At 45.3% G+C, this 21,482-nt stretch overlaps 1 protein-coding gene across 1 annotated transcript in view; it reads left to right on the forward strand.

Annotated features, from left to right (window-relative positions):
- Positions 1-21,482, forward strand: part of LOC138514202 (D(4) dopamine receptor-like) — a 206,649-nt gene that overhangs the window by 184,122 nt on the left and 1,045 nt on the right. The gene's annotated exons all lie outside the window — the stretch shown is intronic.

The raw sequence follows: 21,482 nt of genomic DNA on the forward strand, positions 1-21,482 counted from the left end.
TTTTGTCAATTCTGAATAGAATTAATGTTTTTGCATTTCAAAATATTGAATAGAATTAACGTTGTTGCCTACATTTTCTTGCCTAGATGAGGACAATCCATGTATTTTTGGTTTCATAAGTTCTGAAATTCTGAAAAGAATAATGTTTTTGCCTAGATGAAGCCTACATAGGGCGAAACATTTGCACGTGCTCAAGTAGGTATATGTTGGCACAGACACAAGATAGCACCCATGACTATGAGATGCTATTCGTTTCAGCATTGGATATATTTGTAAAAAATGGTGAAGTTTAAGTGATGACCTTTTTTTATTAGGACTCTAATTGCGCACACCCCGACCAGAGGTTCCTTTTTGGTTATAGTTTACGCTGATTTGTGTTACAGCCTCCCCGGAACATGTGCTGCCAGTTTTTTGTACAATAAGTACAAACAGTACGTTTTGCATCTTTAAACAATTGATGTTATATTTTGACAGGGGTACCACTGTGTCTTCCAAACACTGTGCATAATTCGTGATCCCTTTTAAGAATGGGAACTACTTTTTAACTGCCTGACTCTTTTGTAGTTGGAAAAAAGTGGCTTACTTGTTGCAGAATAGTTTGTGCTGGGCTGTAAATGAATTAAGACAATCTGGTCAGGTCAGATCGAAATTAATCATACACGTTGAATTTGTTGGAACAAGTTTGAGTAAAATAGGAGGTTCTCTTTGCAGTGATTATTTCAGACAATTATTTGTGTTTAATGTTATCGTGTGGGTGATCTGACTTTCTCCAATGGCTTTCTGGTCTGTGGAAGCTTTGTATAAGAAGGAGAGGGCGCTCAATTAGTCCTCTAACTTTTAGGGCGCGATTCATGGAAAAGTGCGCTAAGACCCTGCAAAGCCTGCATGCTGAGAAAGACTCTACACGATCCTCTGCGCATAGGTTTTTTTGCGCCCTCTGCGTATTCATGGAACTGTCCCTGCAAAGTAAGCCTATACACAAGTCGCTGCCGGAACGCCCACGACGCGCCCCCCGCAAAGCAGATACAGTCACTAATACCTACCTGTGCATTGTGAGGTGTGTGTTCGCCTCACACAGGCAGTCCCTCGGAATGCCCACATATTCCCTTGTTCTTCACCATTTATTTTGCGAGCTCGGCCCACAACTCCGGTCTCTGAGCAGGCCATGCCCATGCTTGGCGAGAGGTCTCGTGCAAGGCACTCGGTCACTCACAGAGACGTACCAAGCCTGTGCCAAGTTCCAGCGGATTACAAAAAAAAGGTCTTGCGCAGTTAATTCCATCAATCGACAAACAAGTTTTTTAGTGCGATTTGACGCATAAAGTCCCAATTTACCGCGCTATACATTCCATGAATCATGCCGTTAATGTGGTTGTAGTCTGTAAACACTCTGGGTCCACATTCAGATTTAGAATAGCTACGTACCCAGGCTGTAAAAATTAAAAAGGTCACAGCATTTTTTTTGTTTGATGCCTCCCAGTGGTCTATTCAGGGAGGTAGCATAGAGAAAAACATTCACTATATTGTTACAACCATGAACAGTTGGCTAAGTAATGATGACCTTACATTCTCTAATCTAGTATACCAGGACATTTACATCAAAGTTACTAGCTATGAAAAACCAGTAAGGCACGTTTCCCTGTAAAGCAGTAAAATGTTCCCTTTTGCTACAGTCTAGGTCTCCCCATTTGCGGGTTGCTGTTCCCTAGCACTTTTCTGCGATTTAGCAGATACTACACATGCACCCACTTACAGCTGGAGGTTGAATAAAGACCAGATGAAACTTTAACCGATTTCCACTGCACCTCCACAGCCTAGAAAGACAACCTGTGGAGGGTGCAGGGAGCTAAAATGTGGTTGTAGACGCTCCTGAGTGGAAGAAATTCCATAGAACAGGCTATTTGACCCATGTTCGTTCTCAGTAGAGGGGCTCCCCCTTTGTAACTTTGTAAAACTCAGGGTTTCACCCTTAGTAACCTAGGGTAATCCAGATGTGGACCCCTTGCTCACTGTGTCTTAGAGAGGCTGAGCTTCACTGCACTGATGAGGCCCGACTAGGCCGAAACATGTGTCTGGGGTTGCTGATGCTGCTCTTGTTCAGAGATTTGCCTTGCATTTCGGTGCTGGACTGCCCTAGTGGGTGGGAGAAAGACTGATATGCAAATGAATATTTCTCCTCTGTGAAGGGTGCAGCGAGCTAAAACGTGGTTGTAGACCCTCCCGAGTGGAAGAAATTCCATAGAACAGGGTATTTGACCCATGTTTGTTATCAGTAGAGGGGCTCCCACACTCCTTTGTAACTTAAGAAAGGCAACCATGCCCAAATCCTAGCGGCGGTGGCCTGGCAGGAATTCCTTTCTTGGTGAGAAGGCAAGCACTTTTTCAAATGTATGGGATCCAGCTATTAACTTAAAACACATAAAGGCAGGACCAAAGGTAAGGTGATTTTTTAATTATTGAATTATTAAACAACGCTGCTTCTATTACATCTGGTAAGATGAACGGAAAAAAACATAGAGCAAACCATACTTTGGTGACAGAGTTCTAGATCTTAATGCCACCTGCTTTTGTCCCAAACTCAAGAGTCACAGATAAAGATTGTTGAACGAAAGAAAAATGTAGTAAAAATCAGGTGCTCCAAGGTGTGATAGCCATATGCTTAAAGTCAAAAGTGTTTGTGTTGCCAGATGCCTATAAATAATGCACCCCACCCGGGAACACAGATCCCCCCCAACCTGAACCATAGCCTTCATAAAGACCCTAGAGCTCGAAACACGTGTCAGCTGACCACTACCAAGACGAAAGGTCTACACCTAAATAAATGTACTCCGTACCTACCAAATACTGTGTGGATATTTATCCTTTCCAATATACCAGTGCAAGGTTATGTTATGTTATGTTATTTTGCATTTATATAGCGCCTTATGTACCATTGGTATGGTCTGAAGGCGCTGGTAGGTTGAACGCCCTTGGGAACCGAAGTTCAAGTCAGTAGAGAGAGTAGAGAGAGTCAAAGGTGCGTGTGAGCACCGGATATGTGTGCAGCTGGTATGGCATTCGTGTAATAGCTGCTTCTTAGCGGTAGGTGCAGTGGTTGAGAGATCAAGAGTATGTGTTCGTTCTGGCAGGATTTATACAGACCGATTGTGGCTGCGTTAGGCCTGAGGAAAACGCCTGGCTGGGAGGTGTGTAACGAGCAGTGATTAGTTAGAGTGATGGGGAGTATGAGGCAGATGTTGTTATGAGAACAGCTATACCGAATGGTGTCATAGTATCTCTGTGTTCTTTGGTGGTGTAAAGAAGAGAGTAAGCGTGGTGATGTGATATGATGGGTTACATGCTCTTTCAAACATTCCATGCACTCCAAACCATTCCATGTAAGACGCGCAATTCTATGCGCTCCAATCCGTTACATGCACTCAGGTCCGTTCATGCACTCTGGCCCGCTCCATGCACTCCAGTCCGCTCCATGCACTCCAGGACGCTCCAAGCACTCCAGTCTGCTCCAAGAACTCAGTCCGCTCCATGCACTTAGTCCGCTCCATACATTCCATTCCGCTCCATGCACGCCAGTCCGCTCCACGCACTCGAGTTCGCTCTACGCACTCGAGTCCGCTCTTCCCACTCCGGTCCACTCCACGCACTCCAATCTGCTCCACGCACTCCAATCCGTTCCACGCACTCCAATCCGCTCCACACACTCCAATCCGCTCCACGCACTCCAATCCGTTCCACGCACTCCAATCCGTTCCACGCACTCCAATTCGTTCCACGCACTTGAATCCGTTCCATGCTGTAAGCGATATTCAATCACCACTACAGCTAAGTCAATGCCTAGTCTGGGATGCTGAGGAAAACCCTTATTGATGTATTTTTATGTCCAGTTCAGTACTCTGGATGACAACTCTTGTATAACACCACCCTCTTAGAATCCCCCTGTCCCCACTGAGCCAAGAAGTAGGTTTGTTTTGCAAATTTAAAAGGTTTATTTGGACAATTCAACCATACATATCTATCACACTTTATAAATAAATTGATAACTGATATCACACTTCAGAATATGACCGTGATCAACAATGGATAATGTTACACGGCTACACTGATTTGGTTACTTAGGAGTAGTGTAGAGGATGAGGTAGCTGAAAATGCTTGATGGTTTCAAGGAAATGCAAGGTGGAATAAAATGCAGTACAGAAATAACTTGTTATGATTTTAGCAAAAGGTAATATGATCACTTTTTCTTTTGACAATTCACTCCCCCCCTATGCAATACAAGAAATGGAAGGAGAGCACACAGTCTTCAAGAATCCCAGCAAATCACACTTTATAATGCAATACACAGTTCCAGTTCCCCCAGCAAGCTTAGAGAAAACAGGGATGAATTTTAAACACAGGCAAATTACTTTAATGTGGTTTGCAAGGAAGTGAAAAGGTGCTAAAATTGCTTTTAATGCCCTCTAGAGGTTCAGGGTGAGTGAGAGATGCTTGTTGGTATTAGTTCAGGCTCACTTTAGCAATGCTCTATGAGTTATTACCAGGTTGCAAACGGATTTTAACAAAGGAAAGAATGGAGCTGCTATTTTGACAAGTGGAGAAATTGGGCCAAATCGCAAATCGCGGTAAATTTCGTTTCTATGTTCGTTGGAAAGCCTAGAATCACAGCTTTAAAATGAAAGTTAAATCGTTCCTAGGACAAACGGTTCCGGAGATACCGACGATTTAATAAAGGTAAATTTTCGGATTTAAAGTAAAACTCAAAATGACAGGTGACAGCTTGCAGCTTCAGAATTGACAGGTGACAGTTGTGCAGCTTTACAAATGACAGATGAAACGATTTCTAGGAGGCTGTTCTAATTAGGTTAAAATAGTTTGGATTAGATTATTTTAACTAAGAGATTGGTTCTGCACAGTTCTGCTAGGTACTCACAATATAAATTTGAAATAGGCCTTGTCACGGATCTGGTCAACACGTCCGGCAGCAGTTCTCTCTGCTCGGCGGGTCAATCAGGCACCGGTTCTGCTCACAGCGATCCGGATCTCTGGTTCTGCTCACAGCGGTCTGGGTCAGCTCTCTGGATACAGCGGCCTGTGGTTCTCTGGATCTCTGGCCTGGTCTCGGGCAATTGTTCTTGGCAAAAGAATTCAGACAGCTTGCCCGGCTGTGGAATAGTTTGCAAATGACTTTAAGGATGCTGAGGCCTACTGAGAAGAGTTCTCAGTTTGTGGGTTTAGGCCCTTGCTTTAAGTTCTGAAGTAAAGTTCTGGTCTTTGGAGATTGATGGATGTGAAGTCTGGAGTCTCCCGGCAGAGCGTCCCGCAGAAAATGGAATTGAATGTCTCTACCTGTCCCAGCAGTCTCTTTTATGTGTTTTAAAAAGTGGGTTGAGAGGCTAGCATCACTAAGCCTGCCCCTCTCTTGATTTGATAGGTCAATAGATTCTTTGGTCCCTGATTTTGGAAGGGATAGTGTGTCAGAGTGATGTCATTTTTATGACCTGCAGAAATGACACTCCCCTGGTCAATGTGCACACAAATCTATTCCTGATCCAAATACATATTTCCCAGGTACACAGTTGTTTGACATCACGTACACACATCATATATTACTAAAGATAGTCCCTGTCCCGACTCCGGCATTTCTAGGAGCTTGCATTCAAAAATGGCAACTTATTTCCGATTTTAGTGGGTTTTGCAACATTGGTTTACAAAGGTACATTTCCCTTCCACATATATCCCAGTAACTTTCCATGTCTCTAGCTTAAATCCAGTGTCAACAATAATCGTAATTAGCGGGGTTTTGCCCCAGAACATGGTACAAATCGGAGTTTGGACTCAAATCGTGAGAGCATTTTTCAAACTAAGACTCTCAAAGTTGTACATTCCTGTCATTTGGTTACAATAAGTTATCACTGTTTCTATAAAATATATATTTGTTGCAATTCAACTCCCAAGTGTTTGGGTCCGCCTCCAGAAGTCTGGGTGGGTCAGTGATCACATGTCTCTCCTTGCTGGCAGAGGACTGTTGACAGGAAACATTCAAAATTAACATACCCCATTCAACAGAAAGAGCCTTTTTTGTGGGCTCCAGCAGGCTGCCTGGAAGTCTCTCCTCAATCAATCAACAGGGTCATGTGATATCCTGCCTCCTGGTGTGGGAATCTCTGAGGTGTTAAGGTTTCCCAGCCTCTTGGCCTCTGGGAACAGCAGGTGGCTAAGATTTTCAATTAACCAACAAGCTTTGAAGTCCCTGCCCCTCTTGCAACTCCTAAATACAGTTTCCCTGTCAGAGTTTAGACCGCTAGCGCCGCCTTGGGGAATTTGTCGGTACTGCATCCATTTTTGAGTTGTCTTGAATTACTGCATTTCAATAGAGTGGTCTTTTGCTTGATAGTATAGGACCCTTGCTTAACATTGTTTTGATGGCATCCTTACAGGAGAGTGGTGATGTGGAACCCCCCACAAGAAGGTTGTATCTTTGGAGTGGTCTCGTGCCAACTGCGCAGTCTCCTATTCTGGCGTGAATGTGGGCGGCGATAGCTCATCCCCACATCCACCCAGTCTATTGATTTAGTTTGTTCTGGGATAGAATAATGGGCGGTGACAGCTCATCCCCACATCTACCCAGTCTATTGATTCAACATGGGTCAAAACCCTTGACAATGCGTTCGAATCTATTCCATGTACTCCGATCCGTTCCGTGTATTTCTAAGTTGTTTTATGCACTCAATCCACGTATTTCACCAGTACCATCCACATACTTCCTTGTACTTTTCACATATTATACCATTACCTTCCACATACTTCATCAGTTCCATCCACATATTTCATCCGTTCCATCCACATACGACACCCGATTCCATCCACATACGTCATCTGTTCCATCTACATACGTCACCCATACCATCCACATACGTCACCCGTTATATTCACATACATCACTCGTTCCATACGCTCTACGCACTCAATGGCTCTATGTACTCATCCGCTCTACGCACTCATCTGTTCTACGCACTCATCTGCTCTAGGCACTCATCTGCTCTACATGCTCTACGCACTCATCCGCACTACGCACTCATCCGTTCTATGCACTCATCCGTTCTACGCACTCATCTGCTCTACGCACTCATCCGCCCTATGCACTTGTCTGTTCTATTGACTTGTCCGCTCAAGCCACTCATTCGCTTTATGCCCTCGCACGCTCTACGCACTCACCCGCTCTACGCACTCACCCGCTCTACGCACTCACCCGCTCTTACGCACCCCTCCGCTTTGCGCACTCTTCCACTCTGCGCACTCTCCCACTCTGCGCACTCTTCCACTCTGCGCACCCATCACGCTCTGTACACTCAACCGTTCTGCGCACCCATCTGCTCTTCGCACCCATCTGCTCCACGCACTCATCCTCTCCCCGCACTCATCCGCTCTATGCACATGTTCTTTCCACGCACTCATCTGCTATATGCACTCATCTGCTCTACAAAGTCGTTCGCTCATACGCACTCAACCGAGCTATACACTCGTCCGCTCTATACACTCCTCCGCTCTATATACTCCTCCGCTCTGCACATTCATCTGCTCTATGCACTCCTGCGTTCTACACACTCCTCCGCACTTACGCACTCATCCGCTCTACACACTCGTCCGTTCTACACACTCATCCGATCTACACTCATCCGCTCTGCGCATTCATCTGCTCTATGTACTCCTGCATTTTACACACTCCTCCGCACTTACGCAATCATCTGCTCTACACACTCGTCCACTCTACACATTCATCCGCTCTACACCCCATCCATTCTATACACTCATCCGATCTACACACTCATCTGCTCAGCGCATTCATCCGCTCAGCGCACTCATCCATTCCATGCGCTTCATCCATTCCAACGATTTCATCCGCTCCATTCACTTCATTCATCATGCATTATCGATTCAGGCCATGTCACCTTTCGGACACACTGGATTCGTTCTGTGCTCTCTATCTGTTTCATGCACTACCCCGTCTCATGTACTTGAATCGTCTATTCTGTACTTTCCATTTATGCCATGCACTCATACAGTCGGTGTCATCTGTCTGTGTACTCATCAGTCTCTTGAATTCATCTTTCCATCTTCTTCTTTTTATTCATTTAGCCCATTTTGTTCATTTTGTCCACTGCACTTATTTCATCCATTTCATTAATTTAAACCTCCTTACTGTTTCGTACAATTTATTCTTTTTATCCACTTCACTGCTTTGATCTAGTTTACTCGTTCTATTCTGTTTGTCCTTTTAGTTTACATTGGCAGTTATTAGTTGTCGATTTCTCGCATGGATCTTGATGTTGTATTGTTATTTGTTTTATTGTAATTCAAGATTTAGTAGTTTGTTGGGTTGGTGTCATTGAGATGCTGGTATTCAGTTTGGGTTAGTTTGCGTACGGGTTGGTTTTAGGGGAAGAGCCAAGTTTTCAGTAGTTTGCGGAAAGACATTAGATCTTCAGTTAGGTCGGATGTGTGTCTTGAAGATATTGAGGTCCGGTTTTATGCAATGCTCGATGCGAGATGCATAAGGTTTTGAAAGTCACCCTTCGGGCTACTGGAAGCCAGTGCAGAGTTTTAAGGGCATGCGAGATGTGGTGTCTCGGGCCGAACGCTAGTAGCAGTTTGGCTGCTGCGTTTTGTGCTCTTTGAAGTTTTTTCAGTTGGTAAGCGTGGACTCCGAGGTAGAGGGGGTTAGCGTAGTTCAATCTTGATATAACAAATGATTGAACCGCAGAGAGTCTGTTGGGAAAGGAGAGATATGGAAAGGTGCGCCTAAGAGTTTTAAGGTGGTAGTGGCAGGACTTTGAGACGCGGTTGACTTGGCGCAAGAGTATTAGATCAGAGTCAAGGGTGCATCCAAGGTTTTTTACTGAGTTAGAGGGAGTCGGTGAGTTGCCCATGACAGATGGCCTGGGTAGTGGGTGTGGAAGAAGTTTGGAGTTGCCACATACCATGATTTCAGTTTTGGAGGGGTTTAACAAGAGGTGGCCTTGGGTCATCCAGAGCTCTATATCGAGGAGGCAGGAGGCGAGGTCAGGTCAGGTCGGCAGTTGAGTTTTGAGTTCAGGAGTTTTAGAATTAGTTGAGTGTCATCAGCTTAGTTGTAGCACAGTATGTTGTATGAACAAATTATTGGTGGGAGGGTGATCAAGTAGAGATTGAAAAAGGAGGGCAGATAGGCATGCTCCTTGTGGAACTCCTGTGTCGACTGGTCGGGCTTGGGAGAAATAGTTGGAGAGTAGCGTTATTTGGTACCTATCTTTGAGGAATGAAGCTATCTATTTGAGAGCGGTTCCATGAATTCCTAGGGAGTGGAGACGGTCAACGAAGACTGAGTGATTGATTGTGTCGAAGGCGGCGGATAGGTCAAGAAGGATTAATGCGGCGCATCCCACGGAGTCTGCCGTGATTTTAAGGTCATCCCAGATTGAGGTTATGGTGGTTTCTGTTCCGTGTCGGGCTCTGAAACCTGATTGTGTGGGGTCTAGGAGATTGTTGGCTTCAACAAAGGCATTTAGTTGGGAGTAGGCGGTTCGGTCAATGAGTTTAGCAAGGAACCTGGTGTTTGAGATGGGGCGGTAGTTTTTGGGCTCGAGAGGGTCGAGGGAAGGTTTTTTTATTAGAGGTTTGACATGAACCGTTTTGAATGCGTCGGGAAAAATACCTGAGGAAAGGGAGTCCTTTATGATGGATCTCGCGCGTTCTCCTGCGCAGGTAGAAGTGAACATTTCTTTGAGGGTTGTGGCCGGGCAAGGGCCTAGTGGAGAGCCGGATGGTTTACGGTCAAAGAGAAGTTTGAGAAATTGGTCGGGTGATATTGGACTAAAGGAGTCGAACGTTGGATGCGCAGTGGTCGCAGGCAGTGGGTTGGCAGGTATGAGGGGAGGGTTACCTGGTGGATGTAAGAGAGCCAGTTTGGTGGTTAGCGCATTTGTTCTTTCGAGAGCCGTGGCATAAAAGTGGAGAGAGAGTGAGTCTCAGAGTGATTGTGAGGGGGTCGGGACGGTGGTAGTGCATGCCGGTTTGGTGAATTTGGTGATGTTTTTGTGAAGTTCTTTGCTGGGGTTTTTGCAGTTTAGGATTTGGGAGTTGTAGTGGGCTTTTGTTGCTTTCCGGATTTCGGCCTTGTACTGATGAAGGTCTCGAGCCAAGGCGGCTCTGCTCTCTTGGGTTTTGTCTTTCTGCCATTTGCGTTCTAGGTATTAATATAGTTGTTTGTGGTCTTCAAATCAGGAGTGAACCATCTAGGGAACAGGCCACGTTGGGGTGATGGTTTGCAAGAGGGTGTGAGCCGCATTAGTGAGGGGTTGAGCCATGAGTCAAAGGCGTCAGGGGTTAGTTCTTTATTGAGTTGGCAGGTAGGTGGAGGAGACTGGAGGAGTGCATCGGCTAGGTCATAAACGATTATTAGTTTTTTCCAGAATTTGCGTAGATTCGGAGGTTCAGGTTCAAGTACGGGAAGCGGGTCGGGGGAGCGAATGGCAAAAGAAACAATGAAGTGATCGGACCAGATGATAGGGGTAGAGGGGGGTTTAGAAGTATCCGGTTGTGGGAGCTAAAGATGGCATCAAGAGTGTGTCCTTTATAGTGAGTCGGGCTGTTTATGTGGGGTTGGAGGTTAATCGCATCTAGACCATCAACCAGAGAGTGTGCCATAGGGTTGGTGGGGATGTCGAGTCATATGTTGAAATCTCCAAGAAGGGTGAGGTTGGGATGGTCTAGTTGAAGGGTGGCAATAGAGTCACAGAGGTTGTTTGAGAATTGTCTATCGTAGCCAGGGGGTCTGTAGATTATTAGGAAATTGTGTGAGAACGATGGGGAGAGGGATAGTTTAACAAGGAGTGATTCGCAGGAAGGAATGGAAGATTGGTTGTCGATTGAGGCGTGGAAGTGGGACTTGAAGATGAATTCTATTCGCCCTCCTCTAGAGGGACGGTTCAGTGGGATGAGGGAGTAGTCGGGGGGGAAGGCTTCATTGGCGATTGGGGCGAAGTCGTCAGAGAACCAAGTTTCGGTGATGAAAACCAGGTCTGGTTTGTCAGAGGCAAGGAGGTCAAAGATGCTGTGTCTGTTTTTTGCTACGGATCGGGCATTAAATAGGATGCAATTCACTTCGGTAGGTGAGGTTGGTTTCGGAGCTGCAGCGGAGGGGGATGGGAGGGGAGAGGGTAGAAACTGGAGAGGGAGAGGGGTGGGGTGGTTGATGATTGATGGGAAGAGTGGGCGAGCAGAAAAGATGGCGGGTTTCGGGTGGGAGTGGATGGATGCGTGTGATAGGGTGATTGGGTTAGGCATGGGGGAATTGAAGGTGGGGTGTGGGCAGTTAGGAGTTTCAGTTGCGGTCGGTGAGAAATCGAGAGAGAGGGGTTTCAGGAAGGGTGAAGCGAGGGGGGATGGTGGTGATTGCGGGAATGAGGTGGTGGGTCGAGACAGGGGAAGCGATGAGTGCTGAGAGATTGAGGGGGACCAGATACGTTTCCTCTTTAGAGTCTTTGTTGCGATTGGTGTGTGCGAGAGGTTAGGGGGGTCAGAGGGGAAGAGGGATGAGGATTCTGTTCTTGCTAGGGCTAGGCGTGTGGTTTTTAGGGAGGGGAAGGGGTGTGGTCAGGGGGATGATGGTGGGGGTTAGTGGGAAAAGCGGGGAGTGCATGATTGCAGGGCAGGTTGTGCCCGGTATGATAGTGAGGGGAGCGGGCATGATCAACGTAGGCGGGTGGGTGGTGGGGTTCGGGGGAGCAGTGCTCTTAGGGTGGTTGGCTCACCATTGTACCCCTCTGGCTTGGTGTTTGGAAAGGGGATAGGTAGGGGATGTGCAGGAGGGTGGGATGATTTGGGAAGGGGGGACGGGAGACAAGGCTGACCAGAGAGTGGAGGCAGTCCACTGAGGTCGTTTCCAGCCGACCATGGTGGATTGGGTGTACTCATGGTTAGTACGTGCTATTAGGTGTAGTTTCAGGTGCAATTTACACATTATGTTGGACTTTATAAGTTCGGCTACATCACTGGGTGAGATTAGTCTTGGTTTCTGGGTTCCACTAAGCAGGGTAATATTATTCACTTATTCTAGGTTTTAGTGTACTAATTGTAACTAGGCTGCAGATATTAGGCCATTTTGAAGTGTAGCTACACCTTAGGATATGCTGTTAGGCGGCCTATTAAGTTGCAACTACAACACAGTTACGTTGTTGGGTAGACTATCTTCTAGCAAGCTGGAATACAGGTAAGCTATTAGGGAGAAATAGAATGGAGCAACTCCACAGTTATGCTTTTAGGTGGACTTTTAGGTGCAATTTAGGAGGACTTTCTAAGTGTAGTTCTAAATTCAATCGGGCACGCAATTAGGCACACTTCTAGATTGAAGGAAGGGGCACTATTAGGCCCACTTCTAAATTTGAGTTTTGTACAGATAGGATATTAGGGATGCTTCTGTATTTAACTAATAACTCAACGCTAATGGGCACACTTTGCACAGAGAGGGATATTATGTAGACTTCCAAGTTCAATTTGCACAGAGAGGGTGTTAGGGACGCATCTGAATTCAACCAGGGCACGTTATTAGGCACACTACTAAATTCGGGCAAATTCAGGTGCGCTATTAGGTCTATTTCTAAATTTAGCTTTGCACAGAGAGGGAGGGATACTTCTAAATTCAACTTTGGACAGAGGGGATATTTAGGCACACTTCTAAATTCAATTTTGGACAGAGGGGATATTAGACTATTAGGCACACTTCTAACTTCTACATTACACAGAGATGATATTGGGTACACTTCTAAATTAAGCTTTGCACAGAAGCAATATTTAGGCACGCTTCAAACTTCAAGTTTTGCACAGAGAGGCTATCAGGTACACCTATAAATTCAGCTTTACACAGAGCAGAAATTAGGCGCTGTTCTAAATTCAACCAGGGTGGACTATTAGGCACACTTCTAAATTCAACTTTGTACAGAGAGGCTATTAGGGACACTAGTCAGTTCACCCAGGGCACGCTATTAGGCACAATTCTAAATTTAACCAGGGCACGTCATTAGGCAAACTTCTAAATTAAACTATGCACAGAGAGGCTATTAGGGAGTACTAGTCAGTTGAACTAGGGCACGCGATTAGGTACGCTTCTGAATTAAACTTTCCGCTGAGAGGATATTAGGCACACTTCTAAATTAAACTATGCACAGAGGGGCAATTAGGGAATACTATTCAGTTGAACTAGGGCACGTGATTAGGTACACTTCTAAATTAAACTTTGCACAGAGATGATATTAGGGACACTTTGTCAGTTCAACTAGGGCACGCTATTAGGCATACTTCTAACTTCAACTTTGCACAGAGAGGATATTAGGCACAATTCTATATTCAACCGGGGCACGCTATTAGGCACACTTCTAAATTAAACTTATGCACTTAGAGACTATTAGGGACACTAGTCAGTTCAACTAGGGCACGCTATTAGGCACACTTCTAACTTCAGCTTTGTACAGAGAGGCTATTAGGCACAGTTCTAAATTCAACGTTGCACAGAGAGGATATTAGGCACAGTTCTAAATTCAGCTGCAGAGAGGATATTAGGCACATCTAAATTCAACTTTGCACAGAGGGGATATTTAGGCGCACTTCTAAAATTCAACTTTACACAGAGAGGATATTAGGCAGTTCTAAATTCAGCTTTACACAGAGAGGATATTAGGCACACTTCAAAATTCAAGCAGGGCATGCTATTAGGCACACTTCTAAATTAAACTTATGCACAGAGAGACTATTAGGGACACTAGTCAGTTCAACTAGGGCACGCTATTAGGCACACTTTTAAATGCAACTTTACACAAAGAGGTTTTATACCACAAAAGGACTAGACACTTCTAAATTCAACTTTAGACATAGAGGCTATTAGGCACAGTTCTAAATGCAACTTTACACAAATAGGCTATTAGGCACACTTCTAAAATCAACTTTACACAGAGAGGCTATTAGGCACACGTCTAAATTCAACTTTACACAGAGAGGCTATTAGGTCCTAAAATCAACTTTGCATAGTGACGCAATTAAGGACACTAGTCAGTTCAACCAGGGCACGCTAGCAGGCACAATTCTAAATTCAGCTTTACACAGAGAGGATATTAGTCACACTTCAAAATTCAACCAGGGCACGCTATTAGGCACACTTGTAAATTAAACTTATGCACAGAGAGACTATTAGGGACACTAGTCAGTTCAACTAGGGCACAATTCTAAGTTAAGCTTTACACAGAGAGGATATTAGGCACACTTCAAAATTCAACCAGGGCACTCTATTAGGCACATTTCGAAATTAAACTTATGCACAGAGAGACTATTAGGGAAACTAGTCAGTTCAACCAGGGCACACTATTAGGCACACTTCTAAATTCAACTTTACACAGAGAGGCTGTTAGGCACAATCCTAAAATTAACTTTATACAGAGAGACTATTAGGCACACTTCTAAAATCAACTTTAAACAGAGATACTATTAGGTCCTAAAATCAACTTTGCATAGTGGCGCAATTAGGGACACTAGTCACTTCAACCAGGGCACGCTATCAGGCACAATTCTAAATTCAGCTTTACACAGAGAGGATATTAGTCACACTTCAAAATTCAACCAGGGCACGCTATTAGGCACACTTCTAAATTAAACTTATGCACAGAGAGACTATTAGGGACACTAGTCAGTTCAACTAGGGCACGCTATTAGGTGCACTTCTAAAATCAACTTTACACAGAGAGGATACTAGGCACACTTCTAAATTCAAGTCTTGCACAGAGAGGTTATTAGGCATAATCCTAAAATCAACTTTGCATATAGAGGACGCAATTAGGGACACTAGTCAGTTCAACCAGGACACTCTATCAGGCACACTTCTAAATTTAACTTTACACAGAGAGGCTATTAGGCACACTTCTATATGTAATTAAACTACAGATGGAAGAGATTACAACGGTTTAGCTTTCGGCGGATGAGTGGTAGGGTAGTATGGCGTGAAGTAATTGCTTCAGTCCCCGTCCTTGCCACACTTACTTATTGTTGGCTTCTTGCTTCTCCTGCAGATACCTTCAGATACAACCTGGAGCTGTCACTGAAGGAGCCGTCCTTTGCCTCGGGTCCTTAGCCGATGGGCTTCCGGGCAGAGGGCTGCCCTGGGAGGATTGGCAATGAGTGGGAGTCCTCTTGTCAGGACCAATGGGAGGGTGAGGGGGCGGTGCGGAGGCGGGAGGAGAGGGATAAGGAAGCAGGGAGCAAGCGAGTTCTGCTGGGAGGGGAGTCAGGAGCTGCAGGGGGCAGGGATTGCGGTTAGGGGAGCTGGGGCTCAAATGTAAAGTGAGCGAATGTGAGGCCCAGTAGGATCTGGGGGCACAGTCCACCACCTCTCCAGATGGCAAGATCAGGAAGCTTGTGGCGGAATAAGGGCCAAAATGGGGTCGCAGGACTCAGATGCACTCACCTGCTGCACGGATTACAAATGGAAGCACCTCGGGGGCATCGAGTTGTTAGATTCGAGCCATGGAGGATATTAGCCAATCAGGGTTGGGGGTGGGCACTCAGATCAGGAAGCGGGTGCAGGGAAGGGAAAATGCTGCTCACAATGTCTGGGGACGCGCATGTGGCGGAATAAGGGCCAAAATGGGGTCGCAGGACTCAGATGAACTCACCTGCTGCACGGATTACAAATGGAAGCAGCTCGGGGGCAGCGAGTTGTTATATTTGAGGCAAGGCGGATATTAGCCAATCAGGGTTGGGGGCGGGCACTCAGATCAGGAAGCGGGTGCAGGGAAGGGAAAATGCTGCCCACGATGCCTGGGGGCGCGCTTGTGGCAGCATAAGGGCCAAAATGGGGTCGCAGGACTCAGATGCACTCACCTGCTGCACGGATTACAAATGGAAGCAGCTCGGGAGCAGCGAGTTGTTAGATTCGAGCCACAGAGGATATTAGCCAATCAGTGTTGGGAGCGGGCACTCAGATCAGGAAGCGGGTGCAGGGAAGGGAAAATGCTGCTCACGATGCCTGGGGGCGCACTTGTGGCGAAATAAGGGCCAAAATGGGGTCACAGGACTCAGATGCACTCACCTGCTGCACGGATTACAAATGGTAGCCAGGATCTTCTCTCTAACTACACCAAAGAGGTGTGGGCATCACCTCCACTAACCTGTAACCTTGCAGTATACAATCACTAGAGTAACAGAAATTAGAGCACAGCGCAGGAGTGTTCACAGCCTAGGGCCCACCATTCTTCGATATGTATTTTACAGAGATCTATATAGTGCCTATTATAGCTGTTTCAAGTGCAGCAGTGCACTTCCCTTTTGTACCTTGACAGCTACCAGGTCCCTTTTTGGAGCACAACTGGAACTCCTCTTATGTCTAGTTCAGTAACTAGGGATTCACTCGCCACTTCTTAAAACTCCTCTCCTTCCCCACTTCCAGAAATCCAGGCATTCTGATGTTTTCTGAAACTCAGTGATCAAAACTTGCCTCCTTCCTATTTTATTTACCACCTCTCATGTTCATGGCTGCTCCCTCCATTTCATGTATATTCACCTCCACACCAGTTACCTGGCAATCCAAGGTATCATGCTTGGTGTGGCTGAGCGAGTTCCAGTCACTTGGACACCCTGATCTTAGCTCACATGCCCATTCCACACTCCAGTGTGGTATTCCCAGCAAACAGGCCATAATATGCGTGATCCCAGAGGGGCAATTGCCATCCTGGATGGTGTGTTTGAGGAGGCCAGGGACCAGTGAAGTAAAAGTCTGGAGGCTGCTCCCATTCACAAAGGATGGGCACAGTACCTGGCACAACCATGGATGAAAGCTGGAGCTTCCAGGCCTCAGAAGGAACAGCAGATTGCTCGCACAAGCGATCACTGCACTAACTTAAGCAACTGACAGACCCTGTCTGTGTTTCTTCATAGTGCAGGCCGGAGCGTGGAACGCACCATTTTATGATCTGTTCAGGCGGTTAAAGGGGGTACTCTCGTGCGCATAGGAGGACCGGTCTTAGGGTGAGGGGCCAGACAGATTTCCCTACTAAGGGAGAAGAGTATTAGAATAGTGCTCTCTAAAGACTGCTTTTGGGGGTGGTCTGTTCTTCAGAGACAAAAGTTGATGACTTTGAAAGGACAACATAGAATTCGTTTTTGGTCTTCTCAATAGCTCCCTGGGGGTGAGAGAAGCATTGAGAGTCCAGGGAGATGGGAGATGGCAGTTCTGGCTTAAGATAAACATGCCATGATGTTGTCACTGGAGGTCGTGTACAGAAAGGTACCAACTGTGGACAATGGATCCCTGATTTTTGGAAATGTTTCCTAATTCTAGAGAAAGCTCTGTTCAGGCCCCTTCCCCAGCCTGTCAGTCCTGCAATCCCAGAATAACCTGCAACCTGAAGGGGTTCTATGACTTCCCAGAGATTTCCTTTGTCTCACTGTTGGTCTGGTTTCATTGCTGTTTTATGGTTGCCCACCTATCCCCCTGCAGGAAGTGGGTCCCTTACTGTCAGTATGGTCCCCGAACCAACCCCCCCTTGCAGGAAGTGGGCCCTTTAGTCTGGGTTTGAATTGATCGCATTCTTACCTTATCAAGATCAGCTCCCTCTAACTATTCTGTTTCCCCTGATTATAACCGTCAGAGGAAAAATGATGGTGACAGCGTTTTGCTGCATAAAAGTTCAAGTAGCGGGTGGTGGTCATCCAATCTTTAAGTGAACCTGCCTCCCTGACCACTCTCAGTTGAAGTTGCATATTATGCTCACACTGGAGCAGTCTGACTCTGGGATGCTACAGGATCTCCCAGCAGCTGCCTGTAAAATGTGAAGAATACTATGTTCATCATCATGGCATCCACGCTGCTTGTGTACATTGTTCATTAGTAATTCAGTGAACATCCTATTTTTTCAACCACCTTACACATTGTGTTTTTCTGAGAGGGCTCCATGAAAAGTACTTATTTTTTTACAATATTTTGTATATTTTCTTTTTGAACAATTGAATTTTCCTTTTCCTTGATTTTTTTTAAATGCTTCCCTGAACTTTTTCTTATGTTTTTTTTTTATTTTTGTAAAGGTTTTTTTAGGGCAAGGCCCCCCGATCCCACCTTCTCTGCCTTTCTTTCCCCTTTGTACCGCGATCCGCCTTTGCTTACATTACGATACCCGCTTATCTCGTTTCTCTCTTCTTGCCTATCGGCCCTTCTCAACCTTATCACCTCCTTGCTTATCCTCTATGCCCCTTTGGCACTGGTAGCTTGCTTTTGCTCAACTTCTTGTTCCACTTCGGTCCTCCCCCGCACCTCCCTCTCCCCCTCACAATCCTGCTTTTGGCGCCATCCACTACTCCTTCGCATGGTCTTCGGACCTGTGTGAATTTGTTTCAGAGAGCCTTTTTCCATTTTGACTGCCATAGAAAGGGGACTCAGTGGCCCTTTGATGCTTATTTTTTAGATTTGTCTAAAGCATTATTTTTTTAGTTAGCTTTCATATATTATTCTTTTCAGTGGAAGCTTATTTAAAAAAATATATAAGATTTTGCGTGAAACATTTCAGTTTAAATTGTTCAGTTGAAGCAGTGACAAACCATACATAGATTTGCTTGTATTCGTTAGATTGACCTCATGCTCACACCTGAAAATGATGTTTCTAATGACGGGCAAAGTATTGCTCTAGAATATTCATTGAATTTATATTTATCGAACAGGAAGTTGAAAGCTTCAATCAGAAATGCTGCACAAAAGTGCAAATTAATGGGAGCCAAGGAATTTTTTTGCGGGGCCCTTTCCTAGAGGTCACAGAGGTGATTGTGTAGGACATGATCTAGGTGAGGGAAGATTCTAGTGAGAGCCCGGACTGGGGATATCGCAGAGTAATTGCATAATCTGTATCCAAAGTATAGGCATGTAATCAGATATTTTACTTTTATTTGTATTTTGTTAAAAGCACAGACCTAGCTCGAGAGCAGCAGAGTGCTGTACAGATTGAGGGTAGCCGGCATTTTGGCTAGCATATTTTTAACAATAGCGCAGTTTTGTGAGTTGAGGTCTGTGCGTCAGTGTTTGCGTCCATTGGAATTAGTCCTTGGTCAGGTCTTGTTGAAAAAAACATGTTTTCAGAGATTTGCTAGATTGGAGAATATGGGTATTTCGAGCCGACACTAGGATCGAGTTCCAGGGGGTGGGTGCGTGATAAGAGGATTGTTTGCATGTCCTCTCTTTGCAAATGATTTGTGATTCGAGCCAGTTGATTGATTTGCTGCATGAGAAGTGTGTGCCACCCTATTTGTGGAGCTTAGCCAACGGGCACACTGGTGTGCTACTTGCGACTGCTTTGTAGATGATAAATGCAGTCCTGAACAGTATCCTGGTCGGTAGAAGAAGCCAAGGTAGCTTGCGTATGATGGGGTGTATTTGGTCAAATTCTTGTGCACTTGTAATAAAATCTGTTGCAGTGTGATGGACTGCTTTTAGGGAGCCAAGTGAGCAGCTGGGAGCCCCGTCAGGATGGCATTGGAGTTTGATTTTGCAAAGGGTGGAGAGTCAGAGGCAGGCTGTTTGGGCCTTCTTGTCTATGTGCTTCTGGAAGGACAGGTTGCTGTCCAAGATGAAGCCTAAGGATTTTGCTGAGTCTGACAGTTTTGGATTAAGTCCTTGTAGGTGCATATCATTGAGCCATTGTTGAACAAGTCATTTTTTAGTGGGAGGACCAATGAGGGCAAATTCAGTCTTGGATGGGTTTTGTTTAAGATAGGCAGTCGACATCCAAAAGTCGATGATGGCTAGGTAATCACAGAGACGAATTATGTCCTGTGTTCTATTTACTCTCATGCACAACTGAATATTGTTTGCGTATTGGTGGATGGCTATATTGGGATCATTGAGGAGAGTGCCCAGAAATTCGATATAAAGGTTAAAGAATGATTGGTGAGAGGATGCAACCTTTGGGGACTCCGCAAGAGACCCGGAGTTGGTCAGAGCACAACCAGTTCATCTGGACTGCCTGGTGCCTGCCTGAGATTTTGAAGGTAAACCAATTCAGTACAGAGCTAGAGAATCCCATCCTGTCAGCAAGGAGGGAGAGGAGGATATGGTGGTCAACAGTGTCAAATGCAGCCGAGAGGTCCTGGAGAATGTTGGGGCATAAGTCGTCCTTATCCATGATTAGGAGGGCATCATCCACCATCTGGATGGTGGCTGTCTAGATGCTACACTTGGGGCGGAACCATGACTAATAATCATTTAGAAGGTGAAGTTGTTCGATTCTTGTGAGTAGTTGTGTAGCTACTACTTTTTCGAAGAATTTGCCAATAAATGGTAGGTCTGTAATGGGTCGGTAGTTGGCCAAGTCAGGATCTAGGGGTATTTTCTTCAAAAGAGGTTGTATGAGACCAGTCTTGAAGGTGTCTGGGAATGACCCTTTTGTGATGGAGGCATTAATGATGCTGAGGGGAGTGTTGAGTGCCAAGCCCATCAATTGTTTAATGATGGAGGCCATAATGATATCGTCATCGTAAAAAGAAGGTTGAGGGAGGCAATCATTTTAGGAGATCCGGGGGGAAGAGGATATAACTATATCAATGATTAATAAGATAACATATCAATAAGCAACATGTCCGACGCAAGAGGGGAGGGGGTAAAAGGAGAGGGATTATGTGTAGGGACAGGGTGGGCTCACCTTCCAAGTTGTGGAGGTGGAGTTTGAGGGGTGAATTGTCTTGTGCTTTTGTGATCCTATCTTGGTCATTCACTTTTGGTGTAATTCTTTGATCAAGGGATTCCTTTATTATCCACAAAATGTGTGATAGGTTTAGACTCATTCCCATGAGCTCATATGTTTTTGTCAGATGAAATTCCCATACTCTGCATATGATTCATTGCATGGTCACTTCACTCAAACTGGATGATCCAGACATTGTTGCCAGTGGGCTTATCCAATCAATTCAGTCCAAGCAATAGTCTGTGGGTTTCAGCAGCCTTTACGGTGAAGGCCAGGTGAGAACTCATTTGCATTTCCCAATCAACCTGGTTATTGCTGGTTATTGCTATGTTGCGTTGTTCTGTTTTATCAACAGTGTGTCATTAGGGTGCACATTGACGGCCCCCAATCTGGGAAATCTTTGCGATATTAAAGGTTGCCTTCGACCTGCTTTTTTAAAAATCTGGATATGTGTTAACTTTCATATCACACAACCATTGAATAGAATTGTATGTTGGATGAGAAACATACCTTTACTGAACTACAACACATTTTGTAAACTTCAAGTGTAATTTTGGCCAGTACTGAAAGCCTGGTTTCCTTTAAAACAGAAAGACTGGCTGGGCATGGAGAATGTATAGCACCATAGCATGTACAGCTGTAGCCACAATATGGTGGCTTTCACTTGGCATACATGCGCTCATATGAAGCCATCTCTAGCCATGTATGTACTGTTATTCTGCTCTCCGTCTGCAGTCCAGTACA

The sequence above is a fragment of the Ambystoma mexicanum genome, chromosome 12 (genome assembly GCF_040938575.1).
Source record: "Ambystoma mexicanum isolate Mex_15411 chromosome 12, UKY_AmexF1_1, whole genome shotgun sequence".
Classification (NCBI taxonomy): Eukaryota; Metazoa; Chordata; class Amphibia; order Caudata; family Ambystomatidae; genus Ambystoma; species Ambystoma mexicanum.